This window comes from Eleutherodactylus coqui, chromosome 1 (assembly GCF_035609145.1).
Source record: "Eleutherodactylus coqui strain aEleCoq1 chromosome 1, aEleCoq1.hap1, whole genome shotgun sequence".
Taxonomy (NCBI): Eukaryota; Metazoa; Chordata; class Amphibia; order Anura; family Eleutherodactylidae; genus Eleutherodactylus; species Eleutherodactylus coqui.
This window is the reverse complement of record NC_089837.1, coordinates 82,410,297-82,434,037: the sequence shown is the minus strand read 5'-3', so window position 1 is coordinate 82,434,037 and position 23,741 is coordinate 82,410,297.

Here is a 23,741-nt window from a genome sequence, read left to right as displayed (position 1 = left end):
TAATGGACATTAGCAATGGAGGGACTGAACAAAGCCTCCAATGCTGATGTGAATGAAGCCTCGATTGCTTCTTATTAGTATACCTACTTTCTAGAAAAGTTATACAAATCAAATACACCTTCTAGTTGAGCATAAATACCTTCTAAATAAACTAATTATAGACGATTTCATCTATCTTCCCTCCTAAGCATTCTAGATTTGCACATCTGTCTGGTTCCAGATATTCACACCCAACTTCTAAATTAAACTATTCTAGATCCATTTTCAGGATTTACAAGTTTTAAAACCACCATGTGGATTATCAGGTTTTGCATGATCCTATCTAACTCATAGGTTAACCTAATCTAGATGAACATATCCAACTTCTAGATTAATCTATTGTAAATGATCACATCTATCTTGTAGATTAACCTGTTTCGGATGACAACATACACCTTCTAGATCAGTGTTTCCCAAAATTCAGTCCTTACAATCCCCCAGCAAGTCATGACTTGAAGATATCCTACATAGAGAACACCTGTGGCAATTTCTGAGGCTTTGTCAATAAATTCAATCATCTGTGCAATTCTATATAAAACCTAAAGTCGTGAAGACTGAAGTTTGGGAAACACTGTTCTAGAGTAAAGGGGTTTTCCAGGAAAATACTATTCATGACCTATTCTCAGGTTACCACAAAAGTTCAGATAGCACCAAGGATCAATGGTTGGTTCTCCATCTTTGCATTTTCCTATCCTTCATAATCAGAAGAGAACTGCAACAACAATATGGGGGTTTCTCTCAGGTTAAGTCTTCCATAGTTGATTGGCTGGAGTCTGCCACTTGGGCCCCCGGCTGATCAGTTGATTGGGCCGCCCCTGTCAGAGCTGCAAAACACAAGGGTCAGAGCGGAAACTACAGCTCTGCCCCTTTGTAGTGGCCGGAGCTTATAACTGCATGCGCCGGTCCCATTGATTTCCATGAGAGCAGCGCCTGCAATTATAAACAGCAAACACTACACCAGGGTCAGAGAAGCAATTTCTGATCTAACCCCTATGTATTGTGGTGCTGACAGTGGATGCCCAATCAGCTGATTGGCCAGGGTATCAAGTGGCAAACCGCAGAGGATCAACTATTGATGCCCTATCCTGAGGATAGGTCAATAGTATTTCCCTGGAAAACCCCATTTAATCATTTCTATATGACCATATCTACTGTCTAGATTAACCTATGAAGATCTAATCCATGGGTTACATTACTTTTCTCTTCGGCAAAGGATGGAAAGGGATGCCTAAAAATAGATGTTGGACCCCCATATCCAAGGGATATGTACAATGGGTATGAAACAGAGAATCTGCACTAGAAGGTGGTACCTTTTTGTTATGATGCCCTTTCCATTTTGCTAGAATATTCTGCTGTATTTAGGTCTTCAAATGTCTCAATGGCGTTCTCAAATTTTGGTCAAACTATTGATACATGATGTTTTTTTCTTTCCTTCTTTTAACTTGAATCATCTTTTCCAGTTAGCTGGGTATTACCATTATAAGTCCAAGATCATAGAGCTTGAGTCATTAGGACTATGTAAAGGCAATAATGGTATCTAATTCCAAATTGGCAGAATAATTTACTGGTAAGCACCCTATGTAAAGCATAGAATTCCCATCACGCAAGCGACAGTATTGGGACATTGCCATGAGCCGGGGGTTATGCAGTAATTCCATGCATTCTCAATGTCCTGGGAACATTACAATTTTCAGGAAGGACACAACATTTGTAAATGTGCTGATTTAGTTTACAAACATTTAGCAACTTTGTCAGAAGATATTCAGGTTACTACAGCTAATGTAGCATAATGTAAATTGGTTAATCAAGTAGTGGGAGGTGTTCAACCTTGGGCAATGGACTGATTATCCAACTGTGTTGGTGCCGCAGGCGCACAGTTAGGGTAATTGCCCATTGTACGATCTTATACTGATTGTACTCTGGAAAATAGAGTTGTTGCCTCATTTGCTAACCTTCGTCTTATGCTGCCTTGCGATAGGACTTATTTTGCTGTTTATAGCTTTGTCTACACAGCAAAAGGGAACTATTCAGCTATACTGGATTTTAATGAATCTTCTAATTTACTCTAAGCCAGTTATTTTTGGAGACTACAAAGGATGTTTTCCTATATGATAAAATTAGAAGTTACCGCAATAAAAACATGCGAAATTAAAAGCTAAAAATGAAATGAAGGCATATCAATGGGATTTGCCATCACTTCATTATTGGTGGGGTCCAACGTTTTGAAACTCCTGCTGAATCCAAGAAGAAAGGGATAGAATCAAGGGCATCAGGGGCGTAACTATAGGGCATGCGGTTGTACCCAGGCCCAAGTCCCTTAGGGGGCCCATAAAGCCTATCTTCTCTATATAGGGTGCCTAGTAGTATGATTAAAGCCTTATAGTTGGGGGCCCTGTTACAGGTTTTGCATTGGGGCCCCGAATCTTCAAGTTACGCCTCTGAAGGGCATAAATACCATACAGGTGGGTCATCGGGTTGTTATGGCATCCTTGTAGAGAGAGGCCCCAATACTAGCTGATTTCATGAAATAGGCAGTGGGTTAGGAGTCTAAGCTACCGGAATCTTGATGGCACAGTAGCTGACAGATGGAGACTCGTAGTTCTACTTCTCTCCATAGTTGGGCACTAATTATTTTTGGTTTTAATATGGATACGTACTAACAAGATATATCTACATCGAAACAACAAGGCACTTCACCTTCACTTGTAAGTAACCATCATCACAATTGTACTCCATACTGTACTCTTGAACGTACGCAACACAATCCAGACATTGCAACAGTACACAGAATCTGCACAGAGCGTCCCTCGTACGCTTTCACTGGCACATAATGCCACTACTACAAAGTGCCTTGCCTTCCCATTACACAGCATCTACACATAATATAACTTCACTTACAAACCCTGCTAACGCCTAACTGTATGTCAGACTACTGCTGACATCATTGAGGGGTAGAACCTTAAGGCTCCTGTAGACGAGCATTTTTGTGCACGTTTTCGCAAACCGCAGGCAATAGAACCTATTGCGTTTTTGTGTCCAATTTTTACACATGCAAAAATATACGCAACAAGGTCTATTTTTGTGCCCATTTGCACACCTAAGGCACCATAGGCATCTATGTGTACCCCGTCCACACAAAATCGTGCACTGATTAGACTGCCCAGCTGTTCAAATCACGGCATGGGTATGTCCCGTGTCGATGTGAATGGTCCCAGCACCAGGAAAAAGTACAGTAATCAGCGCAATCACATCACGCTCTCGGCGACCATATATACGCCTACACTTGTCTTCACGAGCGGTGCAAGTGCCCCTAGGGTATGTTCACACAACATATGTGGCAAAATCCACGCCAAATCCATGTCCCATTCATTTGAACAAGGATCCAAATTTTTCCAATCTTGGGTAAAAAAAATAGTGACATGTTACTTCTTGACACGGACTCCACAATGTATGTCAGAAATTCCACATGTGGATTTGCTAATTGAAAAGGGTAGAATTCGCGTATGAATTCATAGCCAGACATCTGCACAGTCGTGGCTGAGCTCAGCTGTAGATTTTTTTTTTCATAGGTGGAATCCACTCGGGAAAATCCACGTCAACTTCCGCTGTCAAAACATACCTTTAGGGCGACTTCACAGGACTGTATTTGCACATGTTATGCACATAGAGAATAGAACCCATTGATTTCAATGAGTGCGTTCTCATGAGTGTGCTTTGTGCGCACATTTCGCATGTGCCAAAAAATGCAGGTCCCCTATAGAAATCTATGGAAAGTGCAGACATGCAAGGGGATGTGTGAAACACTGCGCAAAATAGATATCTCTCTCCCCCTCCCCCGCTCCCTCCCGCCGTCCCCCCGAATTTTCTCGGACGCATATGCAGTTACTCGAGAAGAGCGATGCTCGCTTGAGTATCTGCCTTAACCGAGTGTGCTCGCTCATCTCTAATTGAGACCTTTGTGGGCCGCCAATCACAGATAAATGACTTTCGATTGTATTTCTTTCGGACACCATTGGGTACCCATGTGTAGCAAGAGTAGCCATCTAGCACTAAGAAAAGTGGTTCTACCAAATACTATTTTGATTGTGACCCACCTCAGTAACACACTGGCTACCGTAACTCCATTGGTTCGCTTGAGTACGGGAAAACTACATTAGCAGCATGCAAAGCGCCAAGGATGGGAGACCCAGTACAGGAACCTTTCCCTTATTAAGCATGGATTTATCTTTGAAAGCATCTACATATCCACACGGCATAATTCATCTATATGTCTAAAGAGCGAACATTCCAGCAGAGCGAAATCAGATGCGCCCAGCAATTAGGACACGAAAAGAAAAAGACACTAGCTTAATCCGGCCATCGTCTTCCGTCCCTAATTAGTGCATGCCCAACTTCCCCGTGTTACTAATTGGCTGCAGTTCAGTCGGATGCACAGTGTTAAGCTGGTTCTTTTCATTTTTTTTTCTCAAAGCAATCTAGGATTTATTGCCCAGCCTTTTCATTTCTGAAAAGCAACAGTGTCAGTGAGCTGGAGGCATAAACACAATGCGGCGCACGTCGCTCCTTTGTTGTGGCGTCGCTGTAATGTACACACTGATCCGTTAGAGAGGTCCCCCTTTCATGAAAACTCTCCCCAGAATATAGCCGCCAGGAGGGACGAAGCATAAATTATCCCTAATCTTTCATTCACCTGCGTTTAACACTTTGAAGTCAGAATGTAGCCGCATCACAGGCAGGTAAAAGAGGCTTAATGTACATTTCCCAGCATGCCTCTTTCCTTTCTGTGCCGCAGCTGATAGTCTTGTGATTGTTTTATACCACGGGAAAGAGGCAAGACTAGAGAAAACCTCCGCCCGCCACCACTCCGCTGGCTCCGGCTGCCGAGGGATCACACGACGCTTCTACATCTTTGACCACCCAGAAGTGTTACATGCTACAATATTGTGTCGCTCCTTCATTTTAAGTGTACCCTCTATGTCTGAAAGAAGCGTTTAATCAGGGAATACATTTTATTAAAGGGAATATAAAGGTAAAAAAAAATGACTATTATCTTGCTTATTTCCAGATGACCTTTGTACATGCCCATAAAACTCTACTATGTAAGGGCGACCTCAAACGGGTGGATTTCGAAATACGCTCGCCCCAGCGCAACTTTTTTGCACAGAGAGAATAAGTGAATTCTGCGTGCGTGCCCACGCAAATACTGTGCATACTTGCAGGCACCGCTTATTCACACAGGCAGGGAAATTGCCACACCCTGATTTAAACGGCTAATTAGTAGAGATGAGCGAGCAGGCTTGGATAAGGCAGTTACTTGAGCGAGCATCGCTTTTCTCGAGTAACTGCATTCTCATCCGAGGGGGGGGGGGGGCGGGGGGTAGCTGGGGGGAAAGAGAGTGAGTATCGTCCTTACCGAGTAACTGCCTGCTCGGGTGCCAGGGTGAGCTCTGTGTTGCAGGAGTGAGCAGGAGGGAGGAGGGGGCAGAGAGAGAGATCTCCCCTCCGTTCCCCCCCCCCCCACTCTCCCCCGCCGGCATTCAAATCTGCGGGCGTGCAGGCAGGTACTCGGTAAGGACGATACTCGCTCGAGTAGCTGTCCATACCGAGTACGCTCGCTCATCTCAAACAGATAGATATGAGATAGATAGATATGAGATAGATAGATAGATAGATAGATAGATAGGAGATAGATAGATAGATAGATAGATAGATAGATAGATAGATAGATAGATAGATAGATAGATAGATAGATAGATAGATAGATAGATAGATATGAGATAGATGAGAGATAGATAGACAGATAGATAGATATGAGATAGATAGATAGATAGATAGATAGATAGATAGATAGATAGATAGGAGATAGATAGATAGATAGAGAGATAGATAGATAGATAGATAGATAGATAGATAGATAGATAGATAGATAGATAGATAGATAGATAGGAGATAGATAGATAGATAGATAGGTAGATAGATAGATAGATAGATATGAGATAGATAGATAGATAGAGAGATAGATAGATAGATAGATAGATAGATAGATAGATAGATAGATAGATAGATAGGAGATAGATAGATAGATAGATCTTTTATTAAAAATGAATATGAGCAGCTTTTAGAATGTTATATCATAATTTGCTGTAGGACTGCAATGTTAACGTGTAATTAGGGCAGAAATGTAACAGACAAACTTTTAGCTGACATTTAAAGATGGACAAGCACTGCTCCTGTGGGATTTGGTGGTTAGTTCTGCCTATCATTCATATGAATTCCCTTGATGCCGCTCATACTAATGGTCTCTAATGACCATATGCATATTTAGTGTTACCATTTATTGTGGCAGCGTGAGATTAGAGCACTGTCGTTATTATAGTGATATTTAATTAAATGTATTATTAGCTTAAAGGGAATGTGTCATCAGAAAATAACCTATTATATAAATCATATTTTTGTATTAAACCTTTTTTTTTCTTTAAATTGTGATGTTTTATTTTTACTTCTGTCACAATCTGTATTTTAAAATCATTTTCACACTGAGCACAGAGCCTAATGATAGCCTGATACTTTGTGATCTGTAAAGAAAGATTTGCAGCAGTGATCTCTCTAACATCACAGGCAGGATTACACTGAGAGGTAACACTGATATGTAGATAACACAGGATCCAGCATTCACAATAAGTGATCAGTTGTGACAATCTACTCCCACAATGACCCATGCACAGGTCACAGAACTTGTCTAGTACAGTCTCCCAAACTAGTTAATGAGTCCCCTCCTGTCCATTGTGTAAAAGGCCAATGGAGCTGCTGTAAAGCATATCTTCTAAACTGCTGTGAAATGTAGCTTCAACAGAATAAAATATTCTTCAATCAGAAAATACAACCCAACCATAAAAATGTAGAATGTTTTCCTATCTGTTTTTAATTAATAATAATAAAGGTTGTAACATAGTCCTTTTAAAATGTACTTTAATTCTAAAAACCATGTCCGTTATTTGCAGGAGCAAATGCATATATATATACACACACACTATATAAATTTATATAAATAAACTATAAAGAATTCTATTGTTGGAAGCATTCTTACTTTTCAGCATCTTTTCTTCCACACCTGCCTAAAACCTTTAACACTGTAGATAGGTAAATAGGTACTCTCTCTTTCTCTCTGTACATACATATACATTTATATATATATATATATATATATATATATATATATATATATATATATATATATATATATTGTGCAAAAGTTTTATTGTTTATTTTTGTCAACTGACAAAATGCAAAGGGAATGATCAAGAGAGAAATCTAATTCAAATAATTATTTGGTGTGACTTGGAATGTGGGTAGCAGGAGTATACAATACCCCCGTTTGCATCTTTCATGCCAAGATCAGGCTAAAGAAAGCAGGAATTCCCGCTTATTGCGCATGCTGATCAGCAGCATTAATTAAATGGGTTCAGAAATGTTCAACCAAAGTCAGTTCAAATCTTCTGACTTTATAGCACAATCAATTTTGCTATCTCTTGAGCTGTCCCTTTTATCATCAAAGACCTGGGTATTGGTGAGGAAGGGATATCCAAGGTCCAGAAGACACAGAAGTGATGGAGGACAAAAAGGGAAAATATGAAGTAAACTCATTTACTTAACTCCGGTTGGTCTCATAGTCATAATTTCGACAACACGCAACACGCGAGGCCCAAAAGTTTTTCAGTCTCTCCAATGCAAAACAACAAGAATGAGCCAAAACAGTAGAGCCTTCTGTTCCGCTGCTCACAAGACCTCCCAGAAAACTGTGCCACTCACATGGCACCTTGCCATTTCCTCCTCTGAACCTTAGGGATCCCCCCCTTCTTAAAAATATAGCACACACAAACTGTTACAATAAACTTAACCAATCAGAACAAACTAGAACATAACAACTGGGGGGAAGGGGGATGTTTTACCCCATTACATTGCAACACAATAATACAAATGTCTTAAGGATACAAAGGACTGTCTCAAGTTCTTCCAAATGTTTCTACAAACAATGGTAAATTCTGACCACTTAGCAGTCAAAAAATTTTTCTTGACTGATGGAGTTTCCTCAATTTTAGCGACTTACAGCGAAAAATATTTATATAAAAACGTTTACAGGTCCAGATTCAATTTAGCTACTTATTGGTTTGACATGATGCTGGGACTTTTTTGCTAGGAGAGAGGGAACGAGCTGACACATTCACATTCTGGACACAGAGCTACACAAAATAGCTGTTGCAGAGGCTGTAGCACTAACAAACAAAAAAAAACCCATGATTTAGTATGGGCCTCAGAGTAGTTTACATATGCATTTGTTTTATGATTGCTTTTCTCTTTGGGAGGATTACTTTTATGTAGTCAATAATTTGAAAAAGAAATCTTACAGCTATTGCCAAAGATTCTCATCATTCCTTGTTGTCCACCAGCCTAGACCTTGACCAGTGCCTTTCACAAATCAATGGTTTCCTTCCCCTTTATCTCTTTTTGGTAGAGTTCTAGAAGGTCCACTTCATTTTAAATAAAACTCTAAACAAGTCATTCCTTAATTTAAAAAAAATGTGGATGGAACAAGTTCACTTTAATACACTAGAATTAGCAATAATTTGTTCGCAAGACAACAGTAAAAACTTACTGATACTGAATTATGAGTACATCCTTATTAGGAACATCACTATTTAAAGCCATAAAAGCCCTGTATAACACTCTTAGATTATCTAGGATGTATCTGAGCACTTTTCAGCTGTTGTTAATGCAAAGGTATTGAAGATGAAGAAGAAGAAGAAAATAAAGGAAAGGAAGAGGAAAAGGAAGAAGAAAAAGGAGATAAAAAGGTAAAGGAAAAGGCAGAGGGGGGAGAGGAAGAAGAAGAAAAAGGAAATGAAGAGAAAGAGGAAAAAGCAGAGGAGGAAGAGGAAGGAAAAGAAGAAGAAGAAGAGGAAGAAGAAGATTATTTTAGCTTGTTTGGCTGAGACGAAATGCCAGAGGCTTTGATTCACACTGAACTGAACTTTTAGCAAAGTCAACACTAGTCAACACAGTCAACACTAGTACACACTCTTGTTTTATGCAGCTCAGCCACACAGAGATTCATATGTGGCACCCTGGCTCAGATCATACTTACAGTACGCCTATTATGAATCCATCAAGAATTCTCTGGGCAGTAACCACTTGCAAGGTTTCTTCCCAATGTGGCTCAACTGCATTCCTTCTCTCATAGGACTTGGTCTCACACCAGTTGCAGTACCCATGGCCACTTCTCTGTCAGTACAGCGTACTTAGATCTCTCGCAATCTCAGAGCCCTTCTCGTTGCGCATTGTAGAACTATCCAAGGTGGTACTGCACATTTCATGTACTACTCGTATCTGCGGTGGTGCAACTTATGATGAAAGCTACTTTCCTCCTATCACCCTATCTACTGCTACAAGATACTGGAAGCAACCTCCTTATATAACATACCCCTAGTTACGAGGCGGCGTGGTGCAATCTCAACTAAACAGCCAGGATGTTCACCCAACATCTTAAAGCTACAATGTACAAACATCATTATCATCGCTGTCACAGTGTAGGATCAACATTTTTCTGCTGACAGCCTACAAGCAAAGTGCATATTAGAACATCAAAGACATCATCAACAATGCACAATATATAACAGTGGCGAACATGCCAACAGTCATTCACAGTTCAAGGATACCGTACTATTCAGGAGAGGCTCCCTAATGAATAATTACTATAGAAATGTTTCCTTTTAATACATACTTCTCTTCCTTATTGGCAATGATACTCAATCTTCATTATAGCAGTAGTTAAACCGAGAAAAAGGATTCCAATGGGGAAGCATATATGGATGTCAATTGCCCATGGCAATGTCAACTCTACACAAGGATATGCATACTTAAGCAGCTTTTCTCCTTCCTATAGGTATTATAGCACAATTTTCCATATGATTACAGGTCACAAGACAAGCTCATCCATATTTATAACTAATGGCAAATAACAATACATAGTATATGAGCCATCAGTCTCCATTTTAATTGACCCGGGGCTACGGATAGTGTTCATGTGTCATTATGCAGCATTGGTGTGTGAGGATAATTACTTGTAGCGCAGTGTGATTTACAACAGGACAATATAACGATGGACGTAGAGCAAATCAGTCATCATAGCATAAGCACGCTTGACATTCACTCTCAATCTGATCCCATGTAAACATCACAAGCATCAATGTATTATCAGTGTCATTATTTCGCTTCCGCACGAAACACTGAACATTATTACAAATAGAAGACATTTGTAGCTCAGATGAAACCCTTCAAGCAGAAGGCGGCAAGAGCAGCTGCAACATGCATAAAAATGATGGTGCCGACGTATAAAGCCTATTACCATAGCCGCTAGAGCAATTAAAATTCTGATAAGGACTAGCTGAAGTTAAAATGCCACCAGTGATCTGTAAGGATGATAAAGTCTTGTCTACCTTTGTTCATTTTATTCCATACAAGTATCTAGTTTAATATAACTGAGAATCTAGTCCTCTCATTATGTGCACACACCTAACTGAGGAAGGGCTCAGAATCCGACGCGAAAACACAGGTATAAGCTTGCTTTGATCAATTAGTTTATATCATTATCAACAACTTGGACATATGCAAACCCCCTCTAATGATGTAGCCTCTCTTAGTGGTTTGAGTGGTCCACAAAGCTTGGGGAGCACTCTCCAGTACAGTTCCAAGCTCAAAATATGGAGGTGGTCAACCACTTGGAAGTTATAGTTCCATCTTAGTTGTTTTTAAATGTCCACACTGTAGTCTAATCCTAGAGACCGGTCTCTACTTATACTTGTTGTTTAAGTTTAGCCACTGCACAACCACCATCAGTGTTCTTTGTAGGGTTTTCAGGTTCCTGGAAGTGAATATACTGGACTGCTTCTTTTTTCAGCAGCAGCACTAACCTGTCCTCTCTTAAAACATTGTTGACCCCCTAATCTAAGCGCTGTTACTGAGTGTTTGTTCCCTGCTCTCAGCAGATTCCTCTCAACTCAGTTAGCTATCTCTTTCTACCAGTAGGGTAGACTTGGGGAACTGGCGGACACTCAACCTGCATCACCAGTCTTACAAGAGCATGCTGCACAACAACTATTCCACCCCTTCTCTGCTAGGGGACTGGAAGACTGCAATCAGAAAATCATCCACAACTTGGTGACTAGATGCCACTGCAACATATTTTACCTTAGTCTTCTTAAATTTGTCAGGTATAACGATTATTTGTGCTTGTTCTTCACACATCCCAGCAGGGTACCCCCCTTACATTAGTTTGTGGGATGCATGGAGCAGCAGCTTGGGCAGACAGCGAGAAAATGGCAAAGAAGGTAAGTATAAGTGAGGCATCCCCGGGCTCAGCATCACCTCTCCTATGAACTCATTTCTTTAGTTTCTGTGACTCAAAGAAGATGGCATGTAGGGTACTAAAGTTTTTAATATACCAGACATGTGGAGTATGAGGTTTAACACCGTAATCTTGCTTGATATTGTTGTGAATGCAGGGAGGACTTGAGCTCAGCAGTGGAGTGATATTGCAAGAGTCGAAAAAGCAGAAGTAGAAAAAGGATCAGGACACAATTGTGCCATATTGAGTAGTTTTTGTTCCTGTGGTAAGGGTGTGAGAGGTGAGACTCTGAGCTCCTGCCTTTTGAGAGTAGAGCAAAGTGCAAAGAATCCCCGCTGTGAAAGCTGATTTCAGAGGGAGTACTGTTGCTGCTGTCTTTTGCCGGAGTCACTTAGAGTGTCCCGCTACCACTCGTCTCCCTCACGTCATCAACCACCAGTGAGAAGAAATCATCTGAACGATTAGTCCTACATATCAGTCAGAAAGCACTGTTTTCAAGTTTGTTCCAGTTCTGTAATATAGTATCCAAAATGTGGTTGCAGAGTTTCTCCTTTCCAATCTCAAAAGCCAGCGCCCGGCAACAATGTGATAGAGCTTCTATGCTTACCGCGTGCCCATCCAACGAACCATTTCACCAACAGAGTACCCTTAAGAATAAACTAGTAATACCTGAGTTCCCCATTATAAGTATTAATTAAAGGGGTATTCTCATTTTAGAAATTTATTGTATATCCACAGTATATGCCTAAAATGTCTTATAGATTGTAGTATCACCTCTGAGACTTGTGCCTATCTCCAACTGCCCTGATCTTGTCGGAACTCACTTTCTTCTGCCTTCCATTGCCTAAACTGGCTGGACTGTTCTATTTTCACACCCGGCAGAAATGCTGGGGAATTTCCAGTGCAAAAATCACAATGGAAATTCCGCAGGATTTATAGTACAAGGAGGTTACTGAAGTCTGCTTCACAAGCTGCGGAAAATGTCCCCAATGGATCCAGCAGATCCTCTTCAAAAACAGTGGCCAAATCCACATCATTTATTTACGGATTTGGCCACTGTGGTTTTTCAGTGTAGTTGTTGTATGTTTCTGTTGTGCAAAGCTCGGAGCAATTACGCTGTGTAAAGGCAGCCTCGGGGTGCTTTCAGACGAACTAGAATTTGCCCACAACACAAATCTGCCACTGCAAAATTCTGCCCCAAACGCACACATATAAAGGTTCCTGCAGACGAACGTAGGCGTACATACGCTCGCAATAGCGTGGCTTAACCCTTTGCAATCCAATTTTGGATTCAGGGTTTCCTAGGTGGTTCTTTCTTTCTGCCGTTATACAATGGTGCCATCTGCTGGCTAGAGCTAGTACTGCGGTATGGGACAAGCTGGAGAGGCCCCCAACAACAGAGCAGCCAGTAATATATAGTAAGAATACCCCGCTGGACGTCTTCCGACATCGGAGCTGTACAGCCTTCAATCAGAATGTCTTCAGACGTCAGACAGTGGATTGGAAAGGGTTAATAGCGCTGTGAAGGGAGCGTTATCGCAGGCTATCATGTGCGTATCTGCACACTTTACTGTACTCTTCTGTGCTGCTGGGTCTGTTCATATCGGCCATGATTGAACTGCTTATGCAGCCTAATTAGTGCCTGGTAATTACGTAGTTCAGTGTGCCATTTCATGCGTATGGGGTGCGCATTTGTGCACCCTCCTAGACTCCTACGGTGCCTTGTGTGCGCAAATGTGCAGAAATATAGACCATAGAACCCATTCCCTCGCATTGACTGTTTTTGCGCATATTTTTTGCGTGCACGAAAATATAAGTGACATGCTCTATTTTTTTGCGCATTTGCACACCCAAGCCACCATAGGAGTATAAGGACGTCATCTGTCCGAAATCGCACTCGCAACTGCGCGATTTTGCGGTGTTAATCGTTACCACCGGAGAGTAATTAGGCAGCCCAGCCGGTTCAATCACGGTGTGGGTTTTCCGTGCCAATGTGAATGGGCCCAGCAGCGTAAACAGCACTATCACGTCAAGCTATTGCGAGCGTATCTACATCTACGCCTACGCTCATCTGCAGGAGCCCTCATAGAGATAGTATGGGATCTAAAATGGGGTTATTGTGATATTTTTCTATATGTCCTTATTACCTTCACTCTTACTTTTACTTTCTATAACCTTAGTGGCGGTAAACCACTGGTGTAACTACAGGGGATGCGGTTGCACCCGGGCCCAGGAGTCCTAGGGGGCCCATAAGGCCTCTCTTCTCCATATAGAGTGCCCAGTACTATGAATAAAGCGTTTTAGTTGGGGGCCCTGTTAAAGGTTTTGCATTGGGGCCCAGGAGCTTCAAGTTACGTCTCTGCGTTAACGGATTAAGAGAAGCTGGGGGCCCCAAGATAAACTTTTGCACCTGGGCCCTTGAGCCTTTAGCTCAACAGATACGTTCCCTCGCACATCTGTCTCTGTGGTGCGACTGCTGGTATTACTCCTTTCTCTCCTACGTATTGTTGTCTGGATGGCGTGACATGCTTTTAAACGCTGAAGCTGAAGAGTCACAGAATTAAGTTCTCAAACATTGGAACGTGAAGCTTTTGTCTTGGATTTGGTGATGTTGCCCTTTAAATTTCCATTCCTCCAATATGTATCTTCATTAACAGGGGCCAAGCTTGCAAGATCCCAGCCAGGCAGCCAGACACAAAGAGCTATTTACATATATAGAGCAAACAACATAAAACACCTGCCAATAGCTGGTATTCATAGCCTCCAACTGCTACCCATGCTGCAGAGAGTTCCAGCTGACAAATAGATTCACACTTCTACATTTCGTAACTTTTTTTTTTCCAAGCATTTCCATATTTTGGTTGCAAATGTGACATTATATGTAAAATTGACAACTCTCACTCTTTTTTTACGTTTAGCTTTATACCAGCAGATTATTCTTGTTTATTAGCTGTCTACAGTATATCACCCTTAGGGCTTCTTCACACGGGCGTATGCGCAATTATGCTCATCGCTACGGAACGTAGTTGCGCATAAATGAAGCAAAAAAATTTTTTTAACCTTTCAAACTCTGCACCATTCTGTATGAGTTTGAAAAAAAAAAAGCGGGAAGATTGGTCCTGCGCTATCTTTCCCGCACGTAGTATGCGAAAATACTGTTAGTGAAAACGAAACCATTGACATCATCCTGTTGTGCCGCTGTGGTTATCATGGCTACATAATGGGTTAAAATCACACCATCTGTTTAAGCCCCTTGGCTGCTTTGACATGGCTGAGCGAGGGATTTCTGGGTTGTGAGACACACAAATCTCGGGAGAATATAACTATGAACCCCATTCTTTTGAATGGAGTCATATACATATGCATCACGGCATGTCCTATCTGTCCTAATAGACCCATGCCTGGTCCAGTCATGGGTCTATTACCAGGAGATCAGATAGGAAACAACTATCACTTTTGTACAATAGAGACTAATTATTCCAGCACCTGCTAATAGATGGAGTAGCCCTAAATAGTCTGAAACCTGTCAGGATTGATTGGGGACTGGAAAGTTGGGTGAGCTCACTGGCCATTCAGGAGGCAGACTGGGTGTATGCTCACACTTTATAGGAACCAGGAAACTGACAGGAAATGCAGAATCTGGTACAGACAACATGGGGGACACAGCACTGCCCACGACTGATGGCAGGATGAGGTAGTTGATGTCTTCGGCCATAACAATGCCCTCTTAAAGGGACCGTAACTGCCAAGCCTTGTACCATCACTGTAACCACCAAGCTGTGTATCTTGTATAATCTTGTAACCAACAGCTATGTGCCCACTTTGACTGTAACCACAATGCTTTGTGCCTCCTGTGGAGTAAAGTATGCTTGTTTCTCTTAGTTATTGCGCGATCCTCAAGTTCGGTCCAGCAAATAGGTCAAGGGCTGCACATGAAAAGTCACCCTCTTAAATAATGATACATATATAGACCCAAAAAACATTTTGCTGTCCCAGTAGGAAAATCTGCACTGAAACAGATCTTGGTGGTCTTGGTGAACACATTACTAGTACTGGATCCTATGGGGTTGGCTGCTATTAGTAGTTGTTTATTCTTCTTTTACATGTTTCATTACTTCATAGTTGTCAAATCTGTTAAGACGTGTACAGAACTCCATGTACCTTTTCACATAACTAGTAGCGTTGAGCGAACCTACCCAGTTGAACCCTGTTTCGAGTCAAACTTTACTAAAAGTTTAGTTCACAGTGAACTCAAGCCTTGGGAGTTTCATCCCAGTTGAATCCTCTAGAAAGAAGGTGGTGTTTTTTGTGATTGTGGTTGTGGTTTTCTTCTGAGGTTCATTGGGTAGCACTGGTGCCTTGGAACACTGGGGTCCTAGGTTGAAATCTAACCAAGGACAACACCTACCTTGGAGCTGGTATGCTTCCCAAAAACATACTACCGTTTTCCCAAAAAATAAGACCCTGTCTTATACTAATTTTTGCCCCAAAAGAGGTGCTAAGTCTTACGTTCAGGGTATGCCTTATTATGCTTACCTAGAAGGCTCAGACCAGGTCCCTCCCCATGTTCTCTGGAGCTCTGACACGCTGAGCCGCAACATTGATTGGCTAATTCATTTACCCCGCCTCCACATCGCAATAGCTGTGATTGGTTCGACGGCTGTGCAGCACCCGATGAACCAATCACAGCCATCACATTGGTTCATCGAGCGCTGCACTGACTGGCTGGATGCTCGCGAACCAATCAGAGGCAACACTTCCTGTAGGTGGGATTTATGAATCCCGTAACCAGGATCTTCTGTGGGCGACCAAGGACTGCAAGAAGCACGTCAGAGCTCCAGAGAGCAGAGGGAGGGACCTGTAATGTATTCCTTTTTTTTCAATGTAATGCAACTAGGGCTTATTTTGCAGTAGAACTTATATTTCAAGTCTTCACTGAAAAGCCGAAAAATCGGGGTAGGTCTTATTTTCGGGGGACCAGGGTAATAAGTGAATATATATTGTGATCCCAATAGGGACATAAACTATCAAGTGATGCGAAGTACTGTGTACTATACATGTGCTATACATAGTAAATTTGCTTATTACAAAACCGTAAAAGCATACATTTAAGTCCAGGACCCAAGCGTTGCAAGGCAACAGTGCTAACTGGTGAGCCACAGTAGGAAAAACCATAATCTTCTTCTACCAACATTGTGAAGGTTCTGTTCGAACTAATTTGAACGAAGATGAATTTCGTCAAATCGACCAAACCAAACTTTTCAAAAAGTTCGTTCAACACTAATAACTAGCAAAATATATGTAATGGAATTTTTGTAGTTTTTGCGAAAATTACAGGAGAAAAACGTGTTGCACATAAACATCCCCTAAATCTTCACTCTGGATAACAACCTAATGTCTTACGTCCTTAATTTTGGGGGTTTTTTTTTGCTTTATGGAGTAATGTTAATAATATTCAAGGAACTTTTTGACTAACATAAGCTTTGTAGACTGGTGTTAAACACGGGGCTGATGAGAGCTATATGAGAACACTTTACATCTGTCATCCATGCTATACTGTAATAATCGGACAACTACTGAGGGCTGTAACCATCGAGTCCTTTCCCTGTAAGACGCCGAGTCTTTGTACCTCTTAGTAAAATGCGCAGCTTGCAATATGAGTCTTTAGGTTTGCAGTTAGGGAATAATTTATTTCTGTTGCTTCTTCGTAGCAGCCAGCATATCCCATTTTATAGTATCCAGGAGAGTGCCGGAAGCTAGATACTCTGATTTCCTTTGCCTCCACTGGGGCTCATTTAAATCAGTAAAAGATCCTTGGTGTCTAATAGGAATGTTAGAGGTTATACGGATTATAAGTGCGTCCCATATTGTTAGAATGTACTGTACCCAGGCTGCTAATAACATTCGCCTGTTAATGCTGGTTATCGAGTATTATGCAGAATGAGGCTGGAAGGCTATGTAAGGTGATTCTGCTATTTAGGTCATCTTATCATCTCCTCAAAGACCTTGGCCATGAGGGTGGGATCGATATGCAGTAAATTCCAAGTTCATTACTGTGTTGGTTACCCAGTTTTGCAGATGAAAGGGCAACTGTGGGGATACTGTAAGCCATATAAATAATGAGACCAGTATACGTTTTTTAAAAAGTTGCCGAATTTACAAATCATTTTCAGTCGTTTTGCTAAAGTTTTTTGTTTTCACCCGTGCTCGTTGTTACCCCCTACAGAGTGCTCTGGTTTCTAGTTTCGCAGTCAATTAAATTGACTTGAATACTTTTACTATACCAGCAATAGGTAGTATAATACCACTTAGAAAAGGATAAACATATGAATTTGAATAGGTAGTAAATAGAGATGAGCGAGCATTGTCCTTAGCGAGTATCTCCCCGCTCGGAAGAAAAGGTTCGGCTGCCCGTGCGGGTGACAGGTAAGTTGCGGCCATGAGCAGGGGGGAGCAGGGGGGAGAGAAGGAGAGAGAGATCTCCCCTCCGTTCCTCCCCGCTCTCCCCCGCCGCAGGCAGCCGAATCTTTGCTCCCGAGCGGGCAGGTACTCGCTAAGGGCAATGCTCCTTCGAGCAATTACCCTTAGCGAGTATGCTCGCTCATCTCTAGTAGTAAAGTTTTCTGCATGAAGGGTAAAGTAAGTAACATCTGCCCAAGCTCGATTTGCATGGACAGATGTTCATCTACTTTCCCCTTTGAAACTTGGCCAACCAGACTTTAGGTGATAAATGTGACACTCCTTGCCAAGGAATGGTAATGCTCCAAGATGCAATAAAAGGTCTTGGCCAGTTCAAAGAACTTACAGGATAAAACCAAGTTAAATCCGTGGACATCTCATGTATACAGAGCCATGCTACCTTTCATCACAGCTAAAGTTAGCCATACGTATGAGATAGCTCTCACTGAAGGACAGCTATCTCTGCTGATGCCCTCATACACATGCACACTCAGCTCGGCCAAGAGTACCTGCGTAGTAAAGTGAGAAAACCACTGAAAGACACTTTTGGCAGTGGCTTATCAACCAAGAACAAAAGGATCAGGCAGTTGAAATCCAACTGCCGGATCCTTATCTCCTCTTAATTTGCCATCAGGGGATAGTTAGGAGATCGTCAAACACATTAGTTGATCGGTCAGTTTAAATGTAATGTGTATGGCCATTATAAGGTTTCAGGCATACAGAGACTGTATAGAGGTACATGGATTCTCTGCAAATCCATACTGTAGAGCCATGTTTTGCTCCATTTGGCTCCATGTGGTGCCTCAATATGGCGCGCACAAAGTCTTTCTTAGGCTAGATGTTTGAAGGGTACAGCAGTCATTATTTAATTTCTACTTTTCAAATTATGCACATCATTGTTTTTTCAAGACTCAACAGGATAAAGTTCTAATAACCTGAAATAAACCACCATGAGTATAGGAATGTGTTGTGTTTACCAGCCATATGTTGGTATGGGTCACCGCGTAGGAACAGGATGATATCTTCCCAATGATTGTTTGGTTACTAAGCCGTAGCTGGAGGCAGAAAAAGGATTAATTGATCCCAATTGAGTAACAGATAGCCAGTACCATCGCTAATTCTTTTCTGTGCCTGTAGACAGCCTCAGGCTACCGCTCTAGAAGCAGCAAGCACTTGGTGGTGGTGACTGTCTTTGTGCACGAGCCCCACGGCTGACATTGCCAGGCACTTGAATAAACATGTTTAACTTTGGTAATTACTCTTTGTCACTTTGGACATTATTTCAGTAATTATCAATAACTAATTAGAAATTACTCTGCGTGCATTGCTTCCCAGACCATTCAGATCAAACGTGATACAAGCATTTTAACTTCCACTAGTGCAGAAAAACATCTTCATTCATTAATGGCATGGGTGCACAACATGTGGCCAAGAATGCCATTACTGCGTTTTCCACGAAAATAAGACCCTGTCTTATATTAATGTTTACCCCAAAATAGGTGCTAGGTCTTATTTTTGGGGGATGTCTTATTATACTTACCTAGCAGGCTTGGTCGAGGTCCCTCACGCTGCTCTGCGAAGCTCCAACGTGCTTCTTGCAGTCTTGTTCGCCCATAGAAGATCACTTCCTGGTTACAGGATTCATAAATCCTGCCTCCAGAAAGCAATGGCTCTGATTGGTTCTCGAGCGCTGCTCAGCCAATCAATGCAGTGCTTGATGAACCAATGTGATGGTTGTGTGGCACGACCTTTTCAGTGTAAGGTAAAGCACTAGAGTCAAGAATAAGCTTGACTTCTCTTTCATTTAGAAGACCAGAAAATAATGCGTTTTGAAGTCTAAGACTCTTCCTCAGAAATGCTAGATGGTGCACAACTTTGGCTGGAACTGGAGCTAAATTGTGTCCATGTGTAAAAAAAAGGGTAGCAGTCTAGGTCAGAGTCCCCAATTTTAGTACGTAGGAACAGCAAGGAGTACAAAACACTACAAGTTGTTATTCTTTAATTAAAGGGGTTTGTAATCCCTAATATTGAGCATCAATAAGCTCAAAATGTCTAAATAAAATGTAATGTAATACAATGCTATAAATGTGGACCCTCCATGTAATTATCAGATTTGGCTTAGGGCTAAACAGGTGAGTGGAGTCCAAGGGATTGTGTATTTTTTACCCATAACTCTTGCAAGGAGGTATGAACTTTTTCCACACAGAATCCGATACTTGCTCCCCCTGAAGTAGTCTTCATTAGTTCTCCAGCCCAGAGTAATATGGGAGGAACCTTTATAAGGCTTCTTAGGGTACATATGGATTGACTGGAGTGAGGGTCTCTTTACCAGACCATATTCAAGTGCATTTGAAAAACCAAATAGCAGGGCAGTGTGATGATGCAAAAGGAGAGTGGCAGCTGAGAGCAGAATGTCAGCTACCATGAGAACTGAAAGCTAGAGTAGAAAAAGTAGAGCAACCCTAAATAAAGAGGTTGTTCCACTTCTTGCTGTTTTACTACAGCAAGCAGACAGCTCCATACATTGCATAGTGTCCTGGGTTGGTACTGCAATTTGAATCCCATTCACTTCAATAGGACTCACCTTACAGTACCAACCCGGTCTACTGTGCAGTTTAAGGATAACCCCTTTAAGGACATGTAGATTTTAATTGGCTAAAGTGATGCTGGCCCAGGTGATTTCACTCCACGGGACTGGGTGTAGCGACAATATGGAGAATGACCAAGGAACTGGGACAACTAGGCTCAACCCTCTTGTAACAGTAATCCAAAACCAGAGTCAGTAAAGTGAAACTGACTCCTCGGTTAATTAAATCAACCAGCATATAAAACATGTTGCCTTAAAACACGTTATGTATGTGCTGGTTGACTTAATAAATTGAGGAGTCAGGCCTTAGTCACACGGGCGTTTTTTCACGCGATTTGCGCATCGCATGACGGATGCGCATGCGCAAATCGCGTGACCGGCGCCGAAAGATCGGCCCAAAAATCGCCCGAAAATCTGCTCCTAGCCGCGTTTCATTAGAAACGGGCCGGAGCTGTCCAGCGCATTGCATTCAATGGAGCCGGCAATACAGCGGCTCCATTGAATGCAAGCGCTGCGGGCGTGCGCGGGGTTAATTGTCGGGAAGGGGTTAAATATATAACCCCTTACCTGCAATGCATCCTTAAATGTGAAAAAATAAAAAAAAAGGATGTACTCACCTGCTCCCGGCAGCTGGAGATCCCGGCGGTCGGCCTGCAGTGGGTGTGAAGGAGGTGTGACTCAGGCTTGCCCCTGATTGGCTCAGCGCTGAGCCAATCAGAAGCAAGTCTCAGTCACACCCATTCATGAATTCATGAATGGGTGTGACTGAGCTCAGCCTCTGATTGGCTCAGGCTGAGCCAATCAGGGGCAAGCCTGAGTCACACCTCCTTCACACCCACTGCAGGCCGACCGCCGGGATCTCCAGCTGCCGGGAGCAGGTGAGAACATCCTTTTTTTTTATTTTTTCACATTTAAGGATGCATTGCAGGTAAGGGGTTATATATTTAACCCCTTCCCGACAATTAACCCCGCGCACGCCGGCAGCCCATTGCTTTCAATGGAGCGGCTGTATTGCCGCTCCATTGAATTCAATGGGCAAACATCGTTCTTCTCTGCCACAGCTGTTCCAGCTGGGGCAGAGAAGAATGATTTGTCTTCTATATGTTCTCAATGGGGTCGGCGCTGCTGCCGCCGGCCCCGTTGAGCGCATATAGAGAAGAGAACAGGAATCGCAGATCGCAGATAGGTGCGATCTGCGATTTCTGTTCTCTAATTTATCGGACGAGCGCATAAAAAGCGCTCATGTGTCCGATACCATTGCAAAGCAATGGTTTTAAAAAGTCGCCGGACGCATGCGCATGCGCAAATCGCGGCAATAAACGCCCGTGTGACTAAGCCCTCAGTCTCACTTTTACAACTCAGGCTTCAGATTATTGTTACAAGAAGCGTGTGCCTACAAACTGGCGCATCATGATGAATCGATTTGTAGCATTGTAGTAAATTTGTAGTTAAGTCTTGATGACACTTAAATTCCAATTTAACATTTGCTAAAAGTGTAGTTCCAGTTCTTTGTTTTACACCACAAGAGGTGAACCAGTCTATCATTACAATACTCACCATTTAAATTCTGTACCATTCCTGCAAAGGGCGTATCATGGCCATCCACCAAAACCTTTTCACAACAGATGTTCATTGGTATTTCATACATGATCAATGAGTAACATACTATATCTCACCACCTACAGTACATAACATCATCAAAAGATTCAGAGAATCGGTAGAAATTCATGAATACAAGGGACAAGGGCAACGGTCAATATTGGATGCTTGAGATCTACAGGCACTCAGGTATCACTGCATCAAAAACAGGTTTGGTTCTGTAATGCAAATCACTGCATAGGCTCAGGAATACTTAGGCAAAATGGAAATCTGTTCTGTGATCAGAGGATATAAAATTTAAAATACTTTTTGGAAACCACTTTTTGGATGCCGTGTCCTGTGGACCCAAGAGGAGAGGAACCATTGAGCATATCGGCACACAGCTCAAAAGCCTGCATCTTTGGTGGCATGGGGTTGCATTAGTGCCTATGGCATGGGCAGCTTACACATCTTGAAGGCACCATCAATGCTGAGCAGCATATAGAGGTTATAGAGCAACATATGCTCCCAGACAGACAATGTCTCTTTAAGAGAAGTTCTTGCATATTTCATCAAGACAATGGCAAACCATCCCAACAGTGTAGCTTCGCAGAAGAGGAGTCCGGGTACTGAACTGACCTGCCTGCAGTCCAGACTTTTTACCAATGGAAAACATTTGGCGCATTATGAAATAAAAGAGTCGGGACTGTTGAGCAGCTTGAATCCTACATCAGACAAAAATGTCAACATTCCTCTCCCAAAACTCCAGCAATTGGTTTCCTCACTTCCCAGATGTTTACAGACTGTTGTAAAAAGAAGAGTGGATGCCACACAATGGTAGACTTGGCCATATCCCAACTTTTTTGAGATGTGCTGCTGCCATCAATTTCTATGTGAGTTAATTTTTGAAAAATGTCTCCCTTTCCCCCTCAGATATGTGTTGTATGTTCTATTGTGACTAAAATATGGTTATATGAGATTTACGGAGCATTACATTCTTTTTTTCTTTACAATTGTTTACATTTTAAACAGTGTCTCAACTTTTGGGGAATTCGTGTTGTAACAGTGTGTAGACAGCAATTAGCTGTTGGAATCAGGTTACAAAATGCGACATCGTATCGTGTGGTACACTATGTTGGCAAAGGTATTGGGGCACCCACCAATCCTGTGCTGTCAGGTGAAGGGGATATGCAATATGGGGGTATTTCTAGTGGGAAGGACTAGGATCATTAGTCATAGTGAAGTCCACCCTCAATGCCAATGGGAGCGGAGCCATTCTGAACAGTGTAGCATTACCTACCCTATGTAATACTTTGGTACAAATGCGTGCCTCTACCAACATGCCAGAGCACCATATGATGCCCCACACAGTTTTGAGTCTTGGTTTGAGGAGCAGAACATCTGCAAATTTCATTGACCAGCCCAAAGTCCGGATCTCAATCCTATCGAGCATCTTTGGGACGAAATGGACCACACTATCTGTGCAAGACCATCATTCCCCGCATCACTGCCTGAATCGCTCTTCAAGGAATGGACGAAATATCCACATATCTATCATAATTTGGTGTAAACCATGTCTAGTAGGATTACAACTGTCACTGAGACCAAAGGTGTCCCAACACGGTATTGAAAAATGTGAATATGATCGAATTTCATCACCTCCTATGGGTGTCCCAA